The sequence below is a fragment of the Cyanistes caeruleus genome, chromosome 2 (assembly GCF_971803275.1).
Source record: "Cyanistes caeruleus chromosome 2, bCyaCae1.hap1.1, whole genome shotgun sequence".
Classification (NCBI taxonomy): Eukaryota; Metazoa; Chordata; class Aves; order Passeriformes; family Paridae; genus Cyanistes; species Cyanistes caeruleus.
Window position 1 is genome coordinate 42893898 of NC_141702.1, and position 22895 is coordinate 42916792.

The 22895-nt window shown below is 38.8% G+C and overlaps 1 long non-coding RNA gene across 4 annotated transcripts in view; it reads right to left on the reverse strand.

Moving 5' to 3' along the window:
• The window catches only part of LOC111927286 (uncharacterized), an 85943-nt gene that overhangs the window by 19118 nt on the left and 43930 nt on the right, over positions 1–22895 (reverse strand). For 3 of the 4 annotated variants that reach the window (XR_015283060.1, XR_015283061.1, XR_015283063.1), the window contains exons 3-6: positions 21099–21201; positions 12092–12207; positions 8255–8346; positions 4116–6988 (exon numbers count right to left, since the gene is read on the reverse strand). This is a non-coding gene — a long non-coding RNA (uncharacterized LOC111927286). The remainder of the gene's footprint in view (positions 1–4115; positions 6989–8254; positions 8347–12091; positions 12208–21098; positions 21202–22895) is intronic. The other variant, XR_015283062.1, reaches the window with a different exon arrangement.

The window sequence follows — 22895 nt, forward strand, 5'->3', positions numbered from 1 at the left end:
CTGATTCTCAGAGGTCTATCAGGGGCTTTGCAACAGAAAAGCTGTCTCTGAACCTACTAATCAGACGGACTTCTATTAAATACTTGTAGCGTTGAGATTCCACAACCTGAGTGTAGGCAGGTATTATGAGAAAACATGGAAATTATGGATATCATTTGGGACATAATTCACATCTGTTTTCAGTACACAGAGACAAGAAAAGCCAGATAAACAAGACTGTAATAATGGACAAGAAGGCACAGAAGACAGGTGGATAAAGAAAATACCCCCTCAAAATGAAACATACACACACACAAAAAAAAAAAAAAAAAGCAATAATATAAAAATAAATGAGTGTATAAGTCAATAGAGCTTATGGAAGTTACAGAATTTAATTCATGTAAGAAATAGGATGATTTCTGAGAGAAATAATGTTCTTAGATTAATGCAAAAAGCATGGACAACAAAGCGGAGAATAGTACAGGACATTAAACTGCTGTAACAGCCATAAAAGAAAAATAGAGCAATAGCAATCCTGATGGGAAGCAGGTAGAGGCTTTCTTCAGAAAGCCATAAATAAACATAAAGGCAATGTAGTTGCACTGTACATTAACAGTGTGACAGAGTAAAGAAAAAAATTATGAAGCAGATAAAGTGGAACTAGTTTATACCAAAACTTATTTTAAGGAAAGACTTGTATCATGCCAAATTTTTCTAAAACCCCTACATCAGATTTACATTCAGAAGATTTCAATTTTTTATTATTATACTGAATAAAAGATACCTGGACTTACATCAAGGGAAAAAAAAAAAGGCCCAGATGTTTCTGCGTATTGCATTTGACCAGTTTTCTTTAACAGAAAGTTTTGAAGGCAAAACGGATGGGTCATCTTTGGGTCAACAATGAAGAGGTAATCACACAAAATTATATTGAAAGAAGTTATCACAGCTGCCTTAAATTATGTTAAAAATATGAACAAAGATTGCATTTGTAGTGAAGCTTCCAATTTCAAAATCTTGAACAGGAAGAATTTCTGGAAGTAGACTGTCTGATTGTCTGGAAGGCTCAAGGAGGTTTCCTCTATGTCTATATCCTCTGAAAACAGTAGCATAAACTTACCTTTAACTTGTACCCCAAGTACTGTGAAACTCTCATGTGGAAAGTTCCTGTTCTAATGGAATAAATTGGTGTCTCAGAAAGGTTATTAGATGTCAATGGAGAGCTAAAAAGCAAAGGGAAAGACTGACGGTTCACCGAAGAATAATGTAAAGACCTTGCTATCCTTCAGAGCTCTCAGGACCTTCATTTCTGTAACTGCTGAGAAAATCAATCAAGGAAGGTGAAATGGTCATTGGTCTCTGTTCTGCCTCAATAACTTCAGCTCTGAGAAGGCTGCCTAGTATCTAGAAGAAGCTTCCACTAAAGAAAGTCTGGAGCGTTTGGACCTGGTTAATGAAGTCTGATGAGGGGAGTGAGACCATTTGGAACATCTCCCTGGGTGAGCACTGTGGAGGTGCAGGGCAGGGGAGGGATGAGTTTTGCTTACTCTCCAGGTGCAAGCCATCCCCCTGAGTATGTCATACGGCTGTGACTGACTTCCCAGCCCTCCAGGAAGGCAAAAAGAAGTCTTTGGTCTGTAAACAGTAAAGGTGCAGTTAGGCCTGATGCCATTTATGTTTCCATACTTATAGCATTTGACCTGCAAACAGGATAACACCTAGAGTAACAAAAGCTATCTTGAAAGATCAAAAATATTTTGGTTCCAAATGCCCTTTGTATGGGGATCTGACTGTTGGTGTTTCAGTTAATTTCATTGCTCCTTTGACTAAATAATTAATTAGGGCTACTTAAATGATGCTAGGTGGAGTGTTTTCTGTAGAGAAAGTCCTAATTTTGCTTCTGATAAAACAGTGCTTTTTCCCTGTAATTTAGAATTAATAGCTCAATTTATGCAGCAGGATTAAAAATGCTTGAACTTTCCAAATGCATTTCCACTTCTGCCAATTCAGCTGTGTTACAGTAGAAGATTAAGTACTAGAAGCTCAGGAATCTGACTGAGTCAATTTAGTATATTCATCTGCATTGGTATTTATTTGTTTGCTTGCTATAACTTCTGTACCACGGGTTATGCTTTAGAAAACCTGAATTCCCATCATGGAAAAACGGCAAAAAACTAAAGCAGTAAAACTGTCCTTTTTTATCCCTTCATCAGTTTGGTTTATACTTTAAGATCCTGCAGCCAATACTTTTACAACAGGCATGACTAAGAACTTCTCCCTCCCGTGTTTCTTCTCCCTCTTCACAGCAGGGTTTTTCTTCTTTATTCCCTCCCACTATGGTGATCATTTCATGTGCAAGTGGACAAAAGTGATAAGTCGTGTGCTGAGCAAGTACACTGCCCTCAACATCACAGTCCTTAAGCAATGCTTGTCAGACTGGAGTGTCCTTCTGTGTTCAGGCTCTTTGTCTTTTGGTCCAATTTGAAACGGGTCACTTTCTCTGGCAGACCTTAAGAACATGAACCAAAAGCATAAGTCACCTAAACTTTTGATTTATGGCATTTACAACTGTTCTGCAAGAGTTTGTAAGAAAGTGACCTACAACAGTCTCAAAGAACTCTCTGAAGGAGAGCTGCAAGGGCAATTGCATTTTCAAACAGAGAAGCAAGAGTTGCCTTTAGTAACAATTGTCTTGTTTCACCATCTGCATAACGCTAATTGAAAAGGTACACGCTGACTGACATACAACTCACAAGCATTTCTCTTACTAATTATGTATTTACAACAATGAGCAGTTTTGCATCATGTAAAATAACAAGCAAGAATACATACTGGTTTTTTAACACCTACTTTAAAACCACACTCTGTGACAAAAATAACCCTGACAGTTCTTTGCACCATCAAAATCAACAACTGGGCTACATAGCCTTATTCTCTGTGATATGCAAATTTCTTGGCTTGGGGAACAAGTGTCACAAAAGAAGTTGTGCTGGTATTAGCCTGGTCTGAATAGAAAGCTGGATAATAGCATAGAGATCAGCTCTGCTTTCTATATTCAAGTTTGAGGATCAGAGAAAATGGATGCAAGCCATTAATCACAACATTGTGGGGTTCTTTCATTGTTTCATGAGGAAACATCAACCTGCATGGCTGGCAGGCTTGCCCTCTCTGTCAGTTAGAAAATGATAAAAGTGTTTCTTAAAATAATCTTAGTCTAATACTGTTACTTTCACGCACAATATAAAATTGCCAGGTCTATTCTATACTTCAAAGAATATGATTAGCAGTGAATGCATTCTTTCTCTTTTGCTTTCATTTTGCAGAGATGCTTGAAAATGGCAAATCTACTGAATACTAGTAGCACTTGGCTTTTTTTTTTTCCCTTTGTGAGCTGTTAGAGTGTTTAATCATCTAGTTAAAGGCAGCAATCATTTGCCTAAACCAGGAAATAATTCAAGTAATGAGATATGCAAAACAGGCACATACACACAAGAAAAAAAGCTCCATTCCCATAAGTCTCACTTTCTGAATTGGCAAAAAATAATGAATCTTTATGTCTGCAGTGATAAAGCAGGACTCCTCACTCTCAGTATCTCCATCTTCAGTTAGATTGCTTGCAGATCCACTGAAATTAGATGTCAGTGTAAATTATGGTGTAGGCCGAGTTACTAGCCAAGGCTATGAAGGGTAGACACATAAAAACAAGGTGCTATTGAAGGTAATTGCTTCTGATCTTAAAGTTCTTAGTGACAAAATTGGTGCTGATGTGGCATTTGCATCCGAGGCTCCCTTTTAATTGACACCGACTGGATTGAAAGCTAGCTTTTTTTTCCTATGGGTTTTATTTTTTCTGCTAAATTCTTAAAATCCACTTTGTAAAACAGTGGCAAACAGTGGAAAACAATTCAGCTGAGCAGGAAAAAGATATTTGTTTGTTTTGTAGGTTCAGGGAAAAAGCGCATGTGTGCGCATATATACTGATAATATGTACACATCTGTGTACATGTGTGTGTGTGTGTGCACATGTGTTTGATACAGAAAACAGAAAAGAGCAACTTTCAATTCATAAGCAAAACAGCTGTGTATGAAAGGTTAAATTTGAGAATATGGTAGCTAGTCACCATTGCAGTACCCACCTCTCAGACAAGCCACTGCTCAGGGTAGTGCTCAGCTGGATTTGGCTCCCCAGGCTCTCCATGTCATCTGCAAAATAACTCTAACAATACATCAAAGCCATCACGTCAAGGAAGGCAGCACCTGATCTAGCCAGGAGGAAAATATGGGAAAAGAGCAAAAGCTAAGACACATATATTTAATGCTTTTAGCACATTAAGCCGGAGAGATGGAGACACCAGGCATTTCAGTTTTCCAGTCAAAGCTTTCTCGGAAAAGTTCTTCTAGAGTGATGCTTTGCCACAGAGTTTCTGCTGTTCACTCATTACACCTTTTCAAAGGCAGAAGCACCAAGGTGGGGGTTCATCACAGTTTATTTTACCCATCTACATCTGGATTAAGCTGCCAAAGAGTTATTGGAATTCTGTGGAAGGAGAAAAGCACTTCACAATAATCACTGATTTCTGGAGGTGACGGCTGTCTTGGACCAGTGCAAAACTTGCTGATAACCATAGTTAGTTATTGGAATTGAGAAGGCCATTCTCTGATACCCTCCCATGGAGAATGGATGCACAGCACAGTTAGTTACACACACATATCCCTGTTCATCACCCAAAGGAAAAACCTACTTGCAAACATTGTGTTATTGTAACTTTTAGGCTAACGTATAGTAAAATTTTATGCTAACTATATTAACAAAACAAGACTACAAGGTTGTGGGATTCACTTTCAGTGAGATCATTCCCCAGAGACAGGACTGTAATAACTTTATACTGCCTACACAGAATTTAGATTGAGAGAAAGTACAAGTCTGTTCTGAATGTCCCTGTGGAGAAGTCCACCTCCAGGGTACTTGGGAGACTAACTGCCTGAATTCAACCTATGCTGTCTTGAAAGTGTCTCAGCCATATCTGGCCATTAAAAACTGGATCCATGAGCCCTGTTCACTGCTACCACCACCACAGCCATGTCCCCCTGGGAGCCACTCTGGCTCCTCAGCTCTGCAGGCACTTTAGCATCTTCAATCTTTTCATATTCAAGGCAGCTCACAGGAGTATCCTGGTCCCCAAGAGACAACTGCAGCCACAGCTTCCAGCCTGGTGTTCCCACCCCACAGCCAACAGATCCTCAGCACAGTTCAGCATTAGGCACCTGAGATAACTCACTGACAGTCTGTGTGAGGTATCCCCAGCACTTCTACCATTGCTGTACAGTTTCGTGTGACAAGAAGACTCTTGACAGTATAACTCATAGGGGTGTTGATGGCAAAATGCATGTGTGCCAGTGAGGAACAGGCAGTGCTGCCTGGGCAAAACTTCTGAAAAGTTTAGGGAGCTGTCTGAGTCATCATGAACATGAGAAACTTGCAAAGGCATCACAGAATTTCCCCATTGAGAACAGTTGCCCCTGGTAGAGTCAGGAATTCATATTCTTATACTGATTCTTTATATATATCCTGGAGAAATATTATTAAATTACATATTTTTGGCATATTAATGTACTTTGTTTACCACTTATTTTTTTCCACAGCATAAAATTTCAACAACTTCTTTTTCACTTCAAAGAAGCCAATAATAATACTTCCAAAACATTGCATTTAAAAGCTTAAACTGAGGAACTGCCAATATTTACAGTTTCTCTTAAGGTTTTGCTGAGACCAAAAAAAAAAATGCAGCTATCTTTATTTCTACTTTCACATCTTCTGTGGTAATCCATTCTCATTTATATGCCCACATAATAATTGACTAGCAGAAAATTTACAGGATGCTAGCACCCATGTGTATTATAGGAAATCTATATAAATTCTGTTCTGGGAAGGGGTGTTATGATCATGTAATTCAAGAACAGGAAGAGAAAATTGAGATCTCGATTTCTGCATTTCAGTCAAAGAAGCTGTTTCAGTCTCTTTTTACTGTGATCCAAATTACAAAGTTCACTATTTAAAAACTCTTAAACAAGGGAAAAAAATAAGATACTTTACCCACAAATTGTGTAAACATGCATTGTTTTCCCATATCTGCAAAAGGTATATGGTAAAGTATTAACACCAAAAGTGATCCCATTTTCCTTTAGACTTTCTAAAGACTGAAGTTGTGAAATTTCCCTTAATATATTTGGTCACAGGTATCAGGTATGGTTGGCACAAGCTCCCATATCCTTGTGTCTTATCCTTTAGAGAGTCTATATAATTTCTGTCTTTCAGCTTTCCTTTCCCCATTCCCCCAGCAGTTTATTCAAGAGGTGTAAAGACAACATTTGCATTTTATAAACTGGAAACTAACTGATATAGAAGGCACAGTGAAAAACTATTTCTACAGATTATACAAAGCCCTTGACAACAGCTAATCAGTTAGTGTCAGACACTGCTACTTAGCACACCCTGTGTATTGGCTTTCTTGATAGCTTCTCTTCCTCCCCTCCCCTGCAATTGTTTGTTCTCTTTTACTGTTATGCCTTGTCATATGTCAAGATCGTAAGCTCTTTACAGCAGAGATGGTTTTATTATGCACATGGATGGTGCCTAGAATAATAGGGTCTTGAACCCTATTTGGAATCCTTACATGTTACTGCAATAAAGAACAATTATTATTATAATAAAATGCATTGGGTTGAGAATGGTTGGCATAGTATAAATGCATGGAAGCAGTTAGAAAGAAAGACCCTTCTCGACTGTCAGACGCAGTAGGTCTGTTCAGCCATTTTTTTAAATCAGTGCCTTGCTTTTTTCCCCTTCATAATACATAGACATAAGCTACTTGCTTGTTTGTATTCTGGAAACAAAGCTGGTGTTAGTTAAAGGTGGAAGGACCACATCTGGATGTGGCTAGCAGATAAGTCAAGAGAGTATGTCGTTTCCTGCATCTTTTTTTTTGTCTTCTGAGTTGTTCTATTATGTCTGTGAATGACAAAGAAAAAAATGCACCACAGTCTTACATTTTCTCTCTCTCCATTTCACTTTTAAATAATGTATTCCCTTTAAGTGCCTTAGCTGTAATAGAAGCATCTCTTGATAAAACTATTAGGAAAGAAAATACTAAAAAGCAACAAAGTAACCTTCAAAGCAACCATAAAATCACAACAAAGGAATTAGAATTTAAAACATCAAAGTATCCACACTACTTTAATCGCTGAAATGGAGGGTATAGGGGAAGGAGGGGTTGCATTTCTTGTGTTGCTTTATTCCTGTGACTTAAATATCCATGTATTTCAACAAAAACATAAGACTAGAACAGCTGTATTTTAAAATACACAAAGAAATGTAAATAGGACATGTCATTTTTATTTCTTACTGTCTTTTAGCCATTCTCTTAGCATGACATTCAGTGTTCATCTACACCCAGAAGAGCCTGTGCATGCTTCCATTCTTTCTCAGCTATTGTGATTTGCCTCTATTTTCTTGTTTAAAATGGAGCATGCAATTTGCTACCGAAGGTGATTCAAGTGCAGTGTGGAAGACTGAGCGCTCAGTGACCTTTGCTCAGTGCCCTCTCCCTGCAACGAATAATGCAGTTCCTTCTAATTGTCACAAGAAGGCAATCACATTAAAACCTCAATCTTGCTCAAAAAATCTCCCTGGATAAAAGCATATAACTTGTACACTCCAATGTTTCTGGCTGTCAGACATGGATTTATTAGCTCCACCTAGGACCACTTTCCTATTCTGCTGTTTCTGTGCCTTGCTTTAGAGATTAGAATTATTTTCATCATCTGCTTCTATTTTCAGCTTTGAACTCCTGTCTGACATTTATCTAAAAAGCAGGATTCTAGCAAGAAAATGTAGCTGGAGCCAGAACTCAGTTTCCTTTGGGAGCTCCACCTCCGAAACACAATTTTTTTCCTCTGCCTACAGCATCTCAATTATATTAAACTCTCTAAAGCACTGCCGTAATGACTGTAAAAGTGTTTTCCTGGTGAAAAATGGATAAATAAATATGCATAGACAACAGCCTCCATGTTTTTCAGGCATTGGGAAGCCTTTAAAAATCTCTGCCTCTAGCAAAATTTAATTCTTACTGGAATGCAAGTTTCATGGCAGTATGTAACACTCACCAGAAAGAAGTTCCTCTACCTTATATTTTGGACTTCTCTAGTTTTGTCAATAAAAAATAATCACAAACATAGGCATGGCTCAAAATCACTCTGTTTCCTCCTTTGGACTTACTTTATTTCTTTTTGATTAGCCGTATTTTAGAATTCATCTTCAGGATCGCAGTGTGAAGTGACAGCTACCGTCCTTGTTTCCAGAATGCAGTACTACAAGCAAAGCATAAAATGTCAAGAGCCATGCAATAAAAAACACACTTTTAGATAAAAATAATCTAAAGGAAATTCAGGGGGTCATCTAGCTTGTCCTATGCCATGGCAAGATCAGCTTCAGTGATGTCCTAACTCATATATTTTTGTCTCATAAGTTCTTAAAGATTTCCAGTTCTGCAGATCCATATCAACCCCAGAAAATCTATTGCAGTGCTTCACTACTTCTACCATTTAAAAGGTTTTTCTCAAATCCAGCCTGAATTTTCCTTGATACATGCTCATTGCTCTTCTCTCATCCACTGAGATTATTCTTCCCCTCTTTGCAGTAGCCTTGAACTTACTTCACTCTTGCAGAGCCACTTTTTTTTTTTTTTTTATGGTGTACCTTTGAATCACTGCATGCAAGATTAAGCTTCATAGATTGAGGCTACTTTTGTGATGCCAAACTGTAGCATTTTCTGATGGTTACCTTGCTACCAGTGACACACTAAATCCTAGATTTCCATGGTAATGTGTCCTTGATAGGAATGTTTTGTACTAACCAGCTGCAGCATAAACCCACTTCCCATCCCTCTCACTTAGTAAGTTATTGTTGGGGCTAGAGGGAGGATTTCTAAAGGCATCCAATGGAACAAATCTCCCAGCAACATTCCATTTGTAGCCTAAAGGGAACTGGTGGCTTTAGAGAACTCTTAAAGTCAGAAGCAAATAAAGCCACCCATTAAGTCATGAAAAATGTGCTCCCTGATCAATTCACAATGAATTTTAAAATGAAGCATTGGACAAAGATACTGTCAATGGAAAAGTGCCTCACTGCACCTGAGGGAGCTTTGTTACTCCTCACTGCCTCCCCAGTAATATAAAGGAATTCCATAAAGTATGCCAGCACCCAGCAGGGCTGTGGGAGAGCAGAAGAGGAGTGTGGTCATGAATTTTTAGGAAAACTTTCTTCACTGCACAGCATTGGAAGGGGCTGCCCAGGGATACTAGTTGAGTCACTATACCTGGAGGTATTTAAAGACATAGATTTGGCATTAGAGACATGTTTTAGTGGTGCATTTGACAGTGTGGGCTGTGTGACTCAATGATCTTTGAGGTCTTTTCCAACTCCAGGCAAGGGCAGAGGAGCTAGAACAGTTAGTTTACTACCTCAAAAAAACATTGATTTCCTGGAACATATCACAGACACTTGCAACTTACTTTTACTGGAATACAGAATATATTATCTGGGGAAAGGGTCAGAGATCATAAATACCAGTCTGTTTTCAGCAGTGTTTGTTTGGGATGAGAATTTTCCATTCAGGTTCAAGATGAGGTTCAGTGATAAGACCCTGATCTGACAGATCAGGACACAGAAACAAGCTATTGTCATGATGAGAACCTTATTTTAGAATGCAGTAAAGCTCACTTCCAGCGCAAATCTCCCTCTGTCCAAGCTCTACCATGTTTACAACTGTCTTGGTGCTTAACTATAAGGTAGACAGGGATTTTTTTCAAAGCCACTCAGTACTCTTCAGCAGAATATGTATAGATAAATTTTATTCCAAGATTACCAAGAAATAAAGTAATTTCCTTCTTTTCATGGTGTGTGGAGGAAGAAGGGTAGCAAAATTTGATTTTGCAATGGATATGGCAATAACACTGTGGGAGAAAAAAAAAAGATGTTGAGGTGGTTGAGCAACAGGCCTAGGACTTTAGGATGGGGACCAGGAAAGACCAAGAAAGGCTCAGAGAGGTGGCAGGCTTTGGGTCTCATGGATATGGACAGGTATCTCTGACCCATTGCAAGCCTTCTATCTCACTAACCAAGCTTCCTTTGGGCTCTGGGATGCTCTTTCCCAGCTTACAAGTTACATGGGAGCTCCACCATTCTCCAGAAACTAAGGTTCACCAGGCACCCCACAGCAGCTCCCTTCCGTTGGTCTCATGGTGTCCCTAATTCCCAGGCTACCTCCCACACCAGCTACTCATAAGAAAATAAGCCAATAGAGAAACATGATATTGTGCAAGTGCCAAAATTAAGTCTGTATGCCATGTTAGCTCTTCTTAGCATTTAGTACAGAGGAGGTGAAGAACTTAAGTGGACCTAAGTGCTGACCCACTCTGCTGACATGTCTGTGTCCTGCTAAAACTGGCACTTTTTCACAGGTGCAGCAAGATGTTGCCTGCTGTGACTTTGCCACCACTCAGTGAATGCTACTTGCACTGTTGCTTCCATGAGGTGAGGACACTCATGTATTCTGCACTCATCTATTTGGCACATTTTGATCTGATACATAATCAGCCAAAAAAACCCACAAACTAAAAATTATGCTTTAGGACCACACAGGGCACCACATGGAACCAGAAGAGGACTTGGACTTGGACTAACTGCTGGGTAAGGTTCTGGGGTAAGCACCTGTCTTAAAGACTGTCCTGGTTTTGGTCATATGAATCTGGTTTTGGGCACTGAGCTGAGGGGAATAGTCAGCTGTGTGAGCAGAAAAATGTGTGACAAGTTTAAACAATGTAAGCCTGTGTTCCAGTCTGGTCTTTGCCTCCCATAATGCCGGCACACACCATGAGCCTTCTCATTAATTCAAATCGTTTTCAATCAGGCCACAGCAGTCTTGAGTTATGTAATTTAACTTTTAACTGCTTTAAGACTTGTTTTATAGTGCTGGCAATACTCAGCAGTATTAGTTCCCACAGTGCCCTATGTTTTCATGTCTTTTTCTTATTTGCTTTTTCTTTTTTGTGTGTGTAGCATTAGTTTGTTTAATTTTCTTTAACTGTCTATTGTTTGCAATAATGGAGACGGCTTTTATACTGGCAAGAAAACATTCAGCCTTTCAAGGTCTCCTCTCTAATGGGGGAAAACTGGAAGGTTGGTAAGTCTGACAATTGTCATGTCAGGAAAAACTTTTACTGCCTTACCTTAAATGGCAGCAGAGAAGCTGTGCTGTGCTGAGAAAAAGTCTTTGAACTTGACATAAGGCTATAAGCAATACTCTTCAGATAAGAAGAAGAAGCAGATTCTGGACCCATTGGTCTACCTGTGAGGAGCTCTTGGTCTGAGCAGTCTTACAGGGCACCTATATGCCAGTGGCCTTGGGTCAGCACAGGCCATGGTCCCCCTGAGTCCAGCTTAACCTCTATTTTACCTGCTTAAGAGGAGATGATATGGCACACAGTCCTAATTTTGGCATTTGCAAAAAGCCACCTTTCCAGATGGGTTTATATTAGTTTTGTCTCACAGCTAATAAGTTGTAACCTTTTGGTGCAAACCTGATTGCTCTTTTACCTCTGTTCTTTGGTTGGTCGGTTTGGTTTTTAGCTCATTAATTCAATGCACTTTCTTGAACGCAAACTTTGAATTGCATACACAGGGGTTAATGATATCCACATAAGCAGTTATCATCCACCAATACCACTTAGAAGAGTCTTCCTTTTCCTCAGAGAAAACCTGTGTTTTTAACAAAATGCTGCACTGTCAGCATCAAGAAAATTGGTACAAACACACAGTACTCCACAGTTCTACTCTGGTTAGAAAAAAATGAGTGAAGAAGACAATAAATGTATAGTCCAACTGAGAAGTTCAGGAGTAACAATACCATTAATCTACTTTCCTTTGTTTATTTTAGTACATTAACATCTCTTCCATCTCTGCATAAAGCTCCCAGGACAAGACATTATAAATTGGTTTGTGAAAGCAGTTTTATCTGAAGGCTAAAGATGTCAGAGCTTAACATTCCTTACTTACCAGTGATAATGATTATAAGCAATACTGATGCTGCTCATATCCTTCCACATTTCTCCATACACAGAAATAGTTATGCAAAAGTACTTTTCTCTCAGAAGTAAGGAAAATATTATTCACTGAAAAAGATACAAAACCCGAAAGCTGTGTGAAGGATTTGAATTCAAATTAAAGAAAAAAAAAAGCTCAAACTTAATCACTAGCTGGACTGCCACAGTTCCTTATGGCAACATGTTACACTGGAAAGCAAAGCAATTGACTGAAAAAAAAAAAATTAAGCATTTGGAGATGGGAATCAGGCTGAATTTGACTTGTAATTTTGTTTCTGATAGACAGTGCACTATTCTGAATGTACTTATTAATGTTGGGGAGTTAAAAGCATTTTATGTTGAAGGTAAAGTTAAAAAGCTTAGATTTAATGGGTTATTCTAACCTTCTTGTAAATGGAAAATGGATTTCTAGGTCTAGCTGCATCAGGCTGATAAAAAAGCACAAGCACACATCTTGTAAGAGGCATCTAAACTTGCATATGCCATAGCTGTATAAATAAGAATATGGTACATATTTTTTAACTATTCTTTTAGTTCAATAAATATTCTTTTTAAATGGATCTGAATAGAGTTGCTTTATCATTTGAATACCCAATGTTATTGAATGCCAGTACGCATCCTGCTTCCAGGAAAAGCACTGAACTCCTGAGAAGAGCTAGATGCCCCTTGAAGATGAAATAAGGAGCTGCATCAAAAAGAATCATGGGTCTAAAATCATTGTTAGTGGTTTGGTATTTTGCACAGTGACTATGTAACATTTTTTCCTCATGTACATCTATTCTCCCAGAAATTAACTTCTCCAGAGAAGTCTGAAAAAATATTTTTGAGCTATGATTGCTTCAGACCTTGTAGTCATTGTTACCTTTGAAAATTCTAATAGTTGCATTTTGTATCTGTGTAAAAAACTACCAACAGATAGAGCAGGGTGAAACAATGACACTCCACTGAACTTTAGGGAACCTCAGTAAAAATACGGCCTTCTGCAGGAAACAGCATTCACTGTGTTGTGCTTCCTTCTTTGTTTTCCTTTCATTGCCATAAATCCTAAGTACAAAATACAGCAGGTGCCACTAAGGAGTTCTTACACCACCACAAGACTCAGAATAATATTCATAACATTTGGAAACATTAAAGGTGCTAAAATAATAAAAATGCTCAAACATATAGCAACAGCTTCCTTTTCTGTAATGTAGAAATAAGTTCTGTTGTTATTTTCTCGTAGGACTTCCATGTTCATGAAATGAGACTAAACCAGAGTCACTATGGCCACCTAGGCACTAGTCAATATTGCTACTTAGTGAAGCTAAACAGCCAAATTATTGGAAGGGTTTTGAAGACTTCACAGGTGTCTGCACAGGTATCTGCACCTGGTATAATTATTTTAAAGTTAATTCACTTGCTTTTAAATGTTTTATTATTGCCTATACTATGAACAATCTCTTCCAGTGTGTTTTGGAGACTGTACTGAGTTGCTCAGTCTAGAAAGAGAACATGTGGATATTGAGTATCCATGCATCAAAGAGCCAAAATAGATTAATGTTAACATTCCTTCCTTCATCTCTACTGCCCTCCTCCTCAGGTTTCTCTGAAAGTTTTCTCAGGAGATTCTTAAACACATCTGGCATCTTGACTGCTGAATAAACTCATAGAAAACCCCGTACCATCCCTTTCCTTGGCTTGGGACCACTTTGGCAAGAGATGATGGTTGCTATCACCCCTGCTGCAGAATAAAAAGATGGGCAATGCCAAAGTCCTTACTCCAGGCATTGCCCATCACAGTACAAATCTTTATGCTGCATTTAGGGCTTTTTCATGCAACATCTTGCTAGTCTTTTCCAAATCCATTTCCAGACCTTTTCTACATGGCCTATTTCCAAGCATGCATAAGAAACAGACTTTCCTGAGGGCTTCAGCTCCTGCCTCTTTCAGGAACATTCTATAAAGAGAAATGCTTCCAATTATGCAAATACTGGTTAGATGAGGAAAATGCCAGCAGATGGTGCTCAAGAATATGCAGCAATGCTCTTGTACTCATTAAATGGCTTCTATGTACATTAAATGGCTGTAATTTATGTACAGCCTTCAGTCTCATGAACCATACCCTTAAGCTACCCCCACTTTGGGCTGATCTAGAAACAGATGTAGGCAGCAAACACAGTTCAGCTCTCTGAAAGGGCTCCTCCAGTACCCAAATAACCTATGTTCAGGCATAACAGAGGAATTCAGAATTTCCATTGGAGTAAGTGGTAATTTTCTTTAAAATTATTAATCTGAAAAGTCTTTGGGATTAAATACTTTTTGAGCAAAGAGGGACTTAGAGGTTCAGAAAGTATGGATGAACTCAATCTCAGCAGTTCCTATCTCTATATCAGGGAGGCACTTCTGAGTTTCTACAGTTTCTCTATTATGTTAAATATCATACCAAGCAGATGCAAATATCTGAAGGGCAAAATCTGGCAAAGAGCAGGAGATTTCACATTTTTCCTCCTGGTGCCCTTCACACACACAAACACCTGAGTGTGTGGCTACACAGACTGTTATCTTTTGAAACTAATAAAATGCAGCCACTGAGAAAATGTACTAACATCCATCAAAGGCAGAGCTGTTCAAGATCTGTGAAGCTCACCATGAGCTACGGTACACAATGAAGAAAAACTCACACGGCACAACTCATGAACCATATAATCTAGCATGTGAAAGCTGCAAACACCAGATTTTGAACAAAATAATATTTCACAGGGAAAGTCTGAACACTCCTTAAAAATGAAAAAAAAAGTCACAGAAACTAATAGCATCCATCAGGCTAAAAATCTGGGAAGGAGAAACATGTCATGCAGTAAATTATTTGACTTCTTTTGTCTATGTTGGCAACAGTCTGCAGGTCTAGACCATCTTTGTTACTGGCTTACTGGGATTTTTTGTGTGTCTGAGTGAAGCAACAAACTCATGTTGATCGACTGGCATTAGTAATTTATCACATTTGGCTACTGGATACTACTTTTACACTATGCTATAGGCATCAGCTAATGTCATATTTCCAGGCTGCAGAGTTCCTTGTTCAGTCAGGAACTGGAAATTATAGGAAACAAGGACCAACACTAAGTAATGGAACTCTAAAAGAGCTTGTCATTAGGTATCTTGGAAGACAGAAGAATAGCCAAGTCTCCTGCATATTAACTTTTGGAATTTATAAGAAATTATTCCTTTAGACATCAATCATAAGACACAACTGCTCTACAGCAGTCTTGAGAAACCAAACAGATGGACAGGTCCCTGCTGATGCCTGGCTCCCTACAGAGCACTGCAGGCTCATTTAACCCCTGTCAGGACCAATCTTACAGGAGCTCTCATGTCTCTAGTTCAGTCCTTTTTCCAATCCTGAACATAAAAGTAAAGTTCCATGAAGATCTTGAACAGCATTTATTTTTGATTAAATTAGATTTCCATTCCAGCAGCTGGTGGGGTCAGCAAGAGACAAGGAGCTCCTGATGCTCCTAGACTCTGTCTAGGGTAAAACAAAGGCCTTCTCTAGTGGTGTGTCTCATATAGCTACTTTTCTAAGCCAAAATGGTGAACTAGATTAAAAAACAAGACTTTTGACTTGCACATGCCAAATATTATAAATGACAGCCATGCTCTCAAGTGCAAGCTTCAACAGTTATACAGTCTTTTTTTTTTTTTTTTTTGCATTAGGTGTTAACAGACACAGAAAATATCTTGTGGTGCAAGAAATCTGCAAAAATGTATCTTCACAAGTCTTTCCCTGCAACTACTCGGGGAACAAGATAAGGTGTTGCACAAGATGATTTTGACTCCTTTCTCCATCATGGCTTTCTACACTCACAGAACATCATGAAGTTCTTTGTACTATGCAATTTCATCATCATTGATAAAAACACAAGTCCACTTACAAAACCCAGGTCTCAGTGGCCATAACAGAAGAGCTTTCTGTTCTATCCATTCCCTGCACCACAGAAAGGAGTCTGTCTGGGCCACCACTTGGTACATAGTAAGAACTGCTGCTGCTATGTATATACTGCTCTCCTGCCCCATGGCTATGATATAACCTTTTCAGTAGTGCCATAAGCTCCAGTCTAGCAAGAGCAGGTGATGTCTCCAAAACATCTGTGTATTTTGTACAGCTCAGATACTTTGGGTCTAGACAGGGAAGTTAACATTTCACAGTGCCTTGTACACTCATGAAAAACAAACCTAAGTTGCCTTCCCAGCTTTAGGCACTAAAGCTGGACTCCAAGTGTCTAAGAGGTACTGTACAAGTAAATGATCCTCAGGTTCTTCCTACCCCCAAGGATGAGCTCACCTTAGGTTCGTGTGTGCTGAATAATCACAATAAACCTATGGTGAGCAGGAGTCATCTGTAAATTAAATACTCTGTGCCATTGTAGCCACTTAGCACTCCCTGAGCCACATTCTCTTGACTGCCTATATGGCTCCCATCACTGCCTATAAAGTCTGAAAAAGGTTCATCTTTACATCCACAAAATGCTACAGATGCTAAGCACAGATTTAAAAGAAATCAGTAAGCAAAAGGAGTTTTGTAAAGGTACTTTCTGTGTGTCTCCTATTGTTTCTGGATGGCAGGCAAGCCAAATTTCATTAAATGGATAAATTCTATGAAAGAGCAAGAAATACACTTGCGATGGGAGTAGATGGCCACAACATCAGTAATTTAACAGTTTCTTCAAAATTTACTGATTTTAAAATCCAAGAAATTACCCCTAAAAGTGTAGAACTAAAACTCTTCTAATTTAAATAAAATCTTCCCTCCTACTAAAGAGGAAATTAAGCAGAAGCAAAGATAAAAGATTTGCAGGAAAGTTGAGAGTGAAGCATAAAACCTGATGGACAGAAAAAGCACATACACATCCATCCAGAGCTGAAGAGGTCAGGCAGAGTGTACGACTCCATTAACATCAAAGTCATTAGATAACAGTTTGGTACATTATCACATAGAACAGCAGACAATGATTTATTGTATTTCCATGTACTTAATTCCATAATTTTCTGATAAATCCAAATTAAATATACTCTAAATGCATTGCTGAACAGAAATTAGTCCACTTGAAATTTAAAATTATAGACACTCCTATCCAATTTGATTTGTAATTTTCTTGTGCTTTTTATTCTGAAAAACTGTGTGTAGAATGCCTTCTGAGATAATCCCCTTGAGAAGGCAATCTGAGGTATGTGACTTTCTGATGGTTGTGCCATCTCTTTTTAATTGTTGAATCTCATACTAGGCTGATGAAAAAGTATTGCTAAAGCAGTGGTCTATTTCACAAAACTGAGAAAGGTGTTCAGTAACCTAGTGAATATTCTCATATGGAATTGAATAGAGGAAAACTAGAGCTCTTTATAAAGCTCTTTAGCATTCTGAACTCCTAACTCCATCCTCTAGCACAAAAATACGTTTTTCTCTTACATTAATGGATTTTTATAGCAGCAATATGGTAGATCCAGGTGGTGTGGTTATCGTGAGATAATCACTCCCCTTGAGAATGCTGATAACACCCAAGAGGTGAGGAAAACCAGGCCCTCTCTCGTGCCTTATTGCCTCCATACGTGCTGATGGCAGCAACTAGAAAGAATTGTGAAACATGAAGAGCATGCAGAATTAATCTGCACTGTCCATTTGTTAATTATAAAGACTATGAACACTGCCAGTGAGCACCATCAACACTTTTACACTGTCATCATAATTAAAAAGTTTTAGTATGTGGTTTTGTGTTGCAACAACATCGATCAAAGTCCATTCCCTGACATGTGCAGCAGAAGCAATATGTTCCGCATAGGTTATTTCTGGAATTGTATTATTTACTGTAATAGAGCCCTGTCATGCTACCTCCATTGCACCAAATGTACCTGCCATGTCTGCAGAGACTTATTCCATTTCCTGGCTCAGACTCTCTCAAGCATGCACCAAACAGATTTGTTGGGGGTGGGGGGAGGGTTTGGGGGGGAGGGGAAAGAAGTTAAATTTATATCATGTCCTGTAGAAGGATTTTTTTTCCATTTTATACATTGCAAGACTGATTTTTACCTCTGCCCTCTTCTCTGCATGTCCATGAATATGCTGCTGGGAATAGGGTAACAATTCCTACAGAGATGGATGAGAGAAATAACAGTAACAAGGATTCAGAACTAGCGGAAACTCTGTGTAAAGTAGTACTCCAAGTGCAAAGCTAAAGAGTAGAAGGGGTGGATGATGGCTTGGGTCACTCATGCTAGCAGTACAAAGCACGTGGTAGAAGGTAAGACCGCTGTAAGCTACAGACACAGGGAACTGCCAGACAACACAAAGATAAGAGCAGCCACATTTCTTCACTGTCACCTGCAATACACTTTCTCAAGCAAAACAGCCCAGAAGCTTTTCCACCAAAGTAGAAAGAAATTATAAAAACGCCCAAAGAGTTAATAAAACAAATATGAGGAATGCAGGAGGAAAAAAAACAGCAACAAACCCCCAAAAAACCCATGTAACCTTTCCTCCCTTACAAAACTACAGTAGTAAACAACGTGTGGAGGGAGGGGAAGGAGTGGGAAGTTTAATACCCACTTTACATAAATGTCCTACTTGTTTACTCTTCGTAAAAATGTAGATGAGATGTCTGCTCTTCATGTTTTAGTGTCTATCAAATGATGCTTTTTTGGCACCTTGCTGTTTGCAGAAGAAAAACAAGAGAAAAGTTGAAAAAGCAGTGCCTTGATAATAACACCTTTCTTGCTTTTGATTTTCTCTTCAGCTTGTGTAAGTGTCATAAAGCAGGAAAAAGAAAACAGGTCATCTTTGAGGTTAGCTAAAAGAAAAGGCAACCTGAGCAGGGAACTTGACAAAAAGTGGATAGTATCCCTAAGTGACACTAAGTACCTACCACGGATGGAGCACTGGTTTTTGCTGTTCATGGGAGAAAATAACATTTTCAGAATTTGATTTCCTTCCCAGAATTTAACTAACTGTACAGAATTAACACACTGCCCTGGTGCATTGCAGAAATCATTCACAGTTACAGCCTGGTGCACAATGTTCTGTTACAAAAGCAGGTCAATTGGGCCAGTTTCAAAATATATAGCAGAATCTCATTCTGCTATATATTTGTGTCAAAAGACACCTCTCAGAAATTTAATATATGGGTCTCCATGTGGCTCCAATTCTCTAGGTATAACTTTGCATGCTGTCTTTTAGTTGTATTGTTATGTTTTTAGATAGTGGGGACTGTAATATATATCTAGAATACAGGAATGTGTGGCATTCATATAAGAGCCAATCTACTGGGTGCCAAAGGACAAAGGGGCTGTTATGCTCATTAAAAGATATTAAAAATGAGCAATGCCAGATGAAGACTTCAGTGCAGTGAGAAGAAATTGAGGAGATGAACCTTTTTGGGCTGTTGACAGCCAGAGCAGGCAGTTCAGAAACACATTCTCACCTGGAAATCTTGTCCTGAGAAAACATCTGTGTTTAAAAAAACTTTTTTAAAAAAGTATATTTTCAGAAAAGTAGTTTAAATGCATAGCTACATACCAGTGACTGAGAAATACATTGACTTTGGACACCAGTGGACAAGAAATAGGATCAGAATACCAGGGATTTGTCTGGTTTCTCAGGCAAGTGGGAAAAATAACATGACTAAATCCAAAAAGCAAGACAAAATCAGGATTGTTGAAACCTCAGGCTGGGTCAGTTAACTAATGTCATGGCTTTTACCCAGAACCTGAGCCCAGCTAACACAGAAGCTAAAGCAACCTTTTATTTTGAGAGCTCAAATTAACTGTCTTGTTCTGCATCTTTACATTGACAATTTTGTACTTTTCTCCAACATTTTCAGAAGTTTTGACCAAACCTGGGTGTTCACTGAAACCTGATCTCCCTAGTAATTACACAAAAAAAGGCACTTCAAGTTCAAGTAATGGATTTTACTGAGAAGGATGTAATTTTAATATTTTTTGAAATTTGTTTAAAATTGTTTTAACAGTATTCTCTAACCCTTACTTATTTCTGCTTAAGATATTTTACATTTTTTTCATAATCAATCCTCTTTTTGTTACGATATTTCATTAGCCTCATTTTCAAGTTGCAAAAAGGTTAAGGATTTGATCAAGTTTTGTTGTCTGTCCATGTCAATAAACACCCTTTTATCTAATATATAGTCAATGCTGTTTGCACTTTCACAAGACTGAATCTCAGATTCAACTACTTGTCTTAAACTTAAAACAGTACTTTTGTGGGATATTTTTTAAAGCTTTATAACTATGTTTCAGTGGCTTTTTGTTTTACACAAAGGGAAAAATTAAAATCTTAAGTTTGTCAAATTTAATTTATAAAGAGCAGAACCTAATATGCTTTAAAATCTTCTTAGCTTTCTCTTTTTTAATGCCAGTTATCTCTTTGTTAAGTTCAAACTGCTCTCAGGAGGTAGGATTTCTAAATACCACATCTTAGAAGATGAGATATTTTGGGAAGCAACTATAGTCACACACATAATAGGTTTCTAATGACAGCAGTATGAAAGTTGTATAGACTAAAATTCACTGTCAGCAATGCCATGGGACTGCATCTGAAGTCAAAAATCCTTAATAAGAATGAGGGAAGGGAAGGGAAGGGAAGGGAAGGGAAGGGAAGGGAAGGGAAGGGAAGGGAAGGGAAGGGAAGGGAAGGGAAGGGAAGGGAAGGGAAGGGAAGGGAAGGGAAGGGAAGGGAAGGGAAGGGAAGGGAAGGGAAGGGAAGGGAAGGGAAGGGAAGGGAAGGGAAGGGAAGGGAAGGGAAGGGAAGGGAAGGGAAGGGAAGGGAAGGGAAGGGAAGGGAAGGGAAGGGAAGGGAAGGGAAGGGAAGGGAAGGGAAGGGAAGGTACTGAAAATAATTGAAAATAGGGATTGGATGGCCTTAAGAGCCAATGAAATATCACAGGTATCTCACTCAGTGTTACTGAAGTGGTACTGACCATAATTCTGTCTGACAGTTTTTCAAAGCCATGTGTGAAATTTCCCTTTTTAGCTCAGCGTGTCCATCGTTTTAGGAGTTAACATCTCTCCAGTCAGTGAGATCTGTGTAGAGATCAGAATAGAGAAGCAGAAAGTTGGTCATACAGCTCTTTACCTGTCTCATTAGCTACCAGAGCTGATGTTTGGAAGCAAAGCTGTTAATTTTGCCTTCTAAGTGCACTCTAAAATCAATTGGGGGCTGTGAGAAAGAGAAAGGTAAGGAAAGATTATCTTCACTACATGAATTTTTAGTCCCCCAGCTGGAGAAGAGCTATACAAACATTGATTTTACTTTGGGGGCAACTGAGGGGCAAAAATTAATAGCTGCCTCTAGTGCAGATCTCCTACTCATGGCAAAAATAATTATTCTGCTGGTGGCAGTTCTGCTTTTGGACAGTCCTTACCTCCTGCTGCTCTTTCTCTCCACTTCTTCCCTTTTTCTCCCTCTGTTTCATCCCAACAGAGGGCCTGACCCTTGAAAGTATTTGGAAGACTGAATTATTTAATGTAAACATTCTCTGTTGATGCTAAAGGAATTATTACTCATGAAAATGATAGGCAATATGGTCAACTTTTAGCAATCCAACCAGGAACATATGATGATTCTTAACACAGATACCAGCATTCAACCTCCTTTCTCCTGCTGTCTTCTGAATTCCCCTTATTCTCTCCACAGTGCAAATTATTTTGTTCAGGTGAATACAGTGGTGTCTAATTGCCTGTACTTGGGATCTCATTACCCTGACAACTCCTCCAAGAGAGAATAGAAAAGTTCACTGTTCACATATCTTGTGAATTGTTTTGCCTGAGGAGAAGTCTGTATTTTGGCTGACAATAGAAAGGACTTCAGAAGGGAACTCTCCAAGCCTGACATCTTGAACAGGGTTCAGCTGCACAAACAGCTGTCAAGAATCATGTTAGGCATTGTAGGTGATCCTGCTTATCCTCCAGTCGGGGCAGTGTGGGTCTTCCTTTACTGCATGCTCTAGAAAGCTGTCTTATGGGGAAGGTCTCAGAGACCCTAAAGTGTCAGAAATCTGTCTGTCTATGTCAAGGGAACCTAGTATGCATGTGTGCAGGTGCAAGCATGTATAAATATACTTGATTTCAGGGCTAAATTTTGAGTTATTTTAGGCTATGTGTAAAGAGAGAAACCCTGAAGTCCTGATTCTCTTGCAGAAATGCGACTGAAATTTCTGTGTCTCACCTCTGGCTCACATATCCAGGTTTTCCTTATGTGAAAAGGAGCTAATATGAGTTACTGGTCTTGTCCTTATGTGGCTTTGGGACATAAACCCAGAGTAGGCAGAATTGTCACACCAGGCAGAAGTCTGGTACATATTCCCATTCTGTATTTGGTACAACCAGCACAGCTTATGTTCATGCAGTTAGCACAGTGGAAAACTTAACATGAGGGCCAGAGCTTCACCACTTCACAGTGATTCAGCCTGATTATGCTCTAGTATTTTGCAGCTGCCTAAAACACTGTCATCATTATTTTCCTTAGTTCTGTGACCTCTCTCTGAAGGTGAGGATAACTCAGCTTCTTGTTAATACATCTTTTGAAGGTAGATTAGAGTGAAATTACACTGAATGATTGGTGGTTTTATATATATATATATATTTATATTGTTGTATTTCAGAGGTCTTTGGATGCAATGGAAAGGATGTATGTAGCCATTTTGCTTGTTCTTATCTGTAATAATATCACTTAAAATGTGAAAGGGAAAAGAAGGAAAGAGAAAGGAAAGATACAG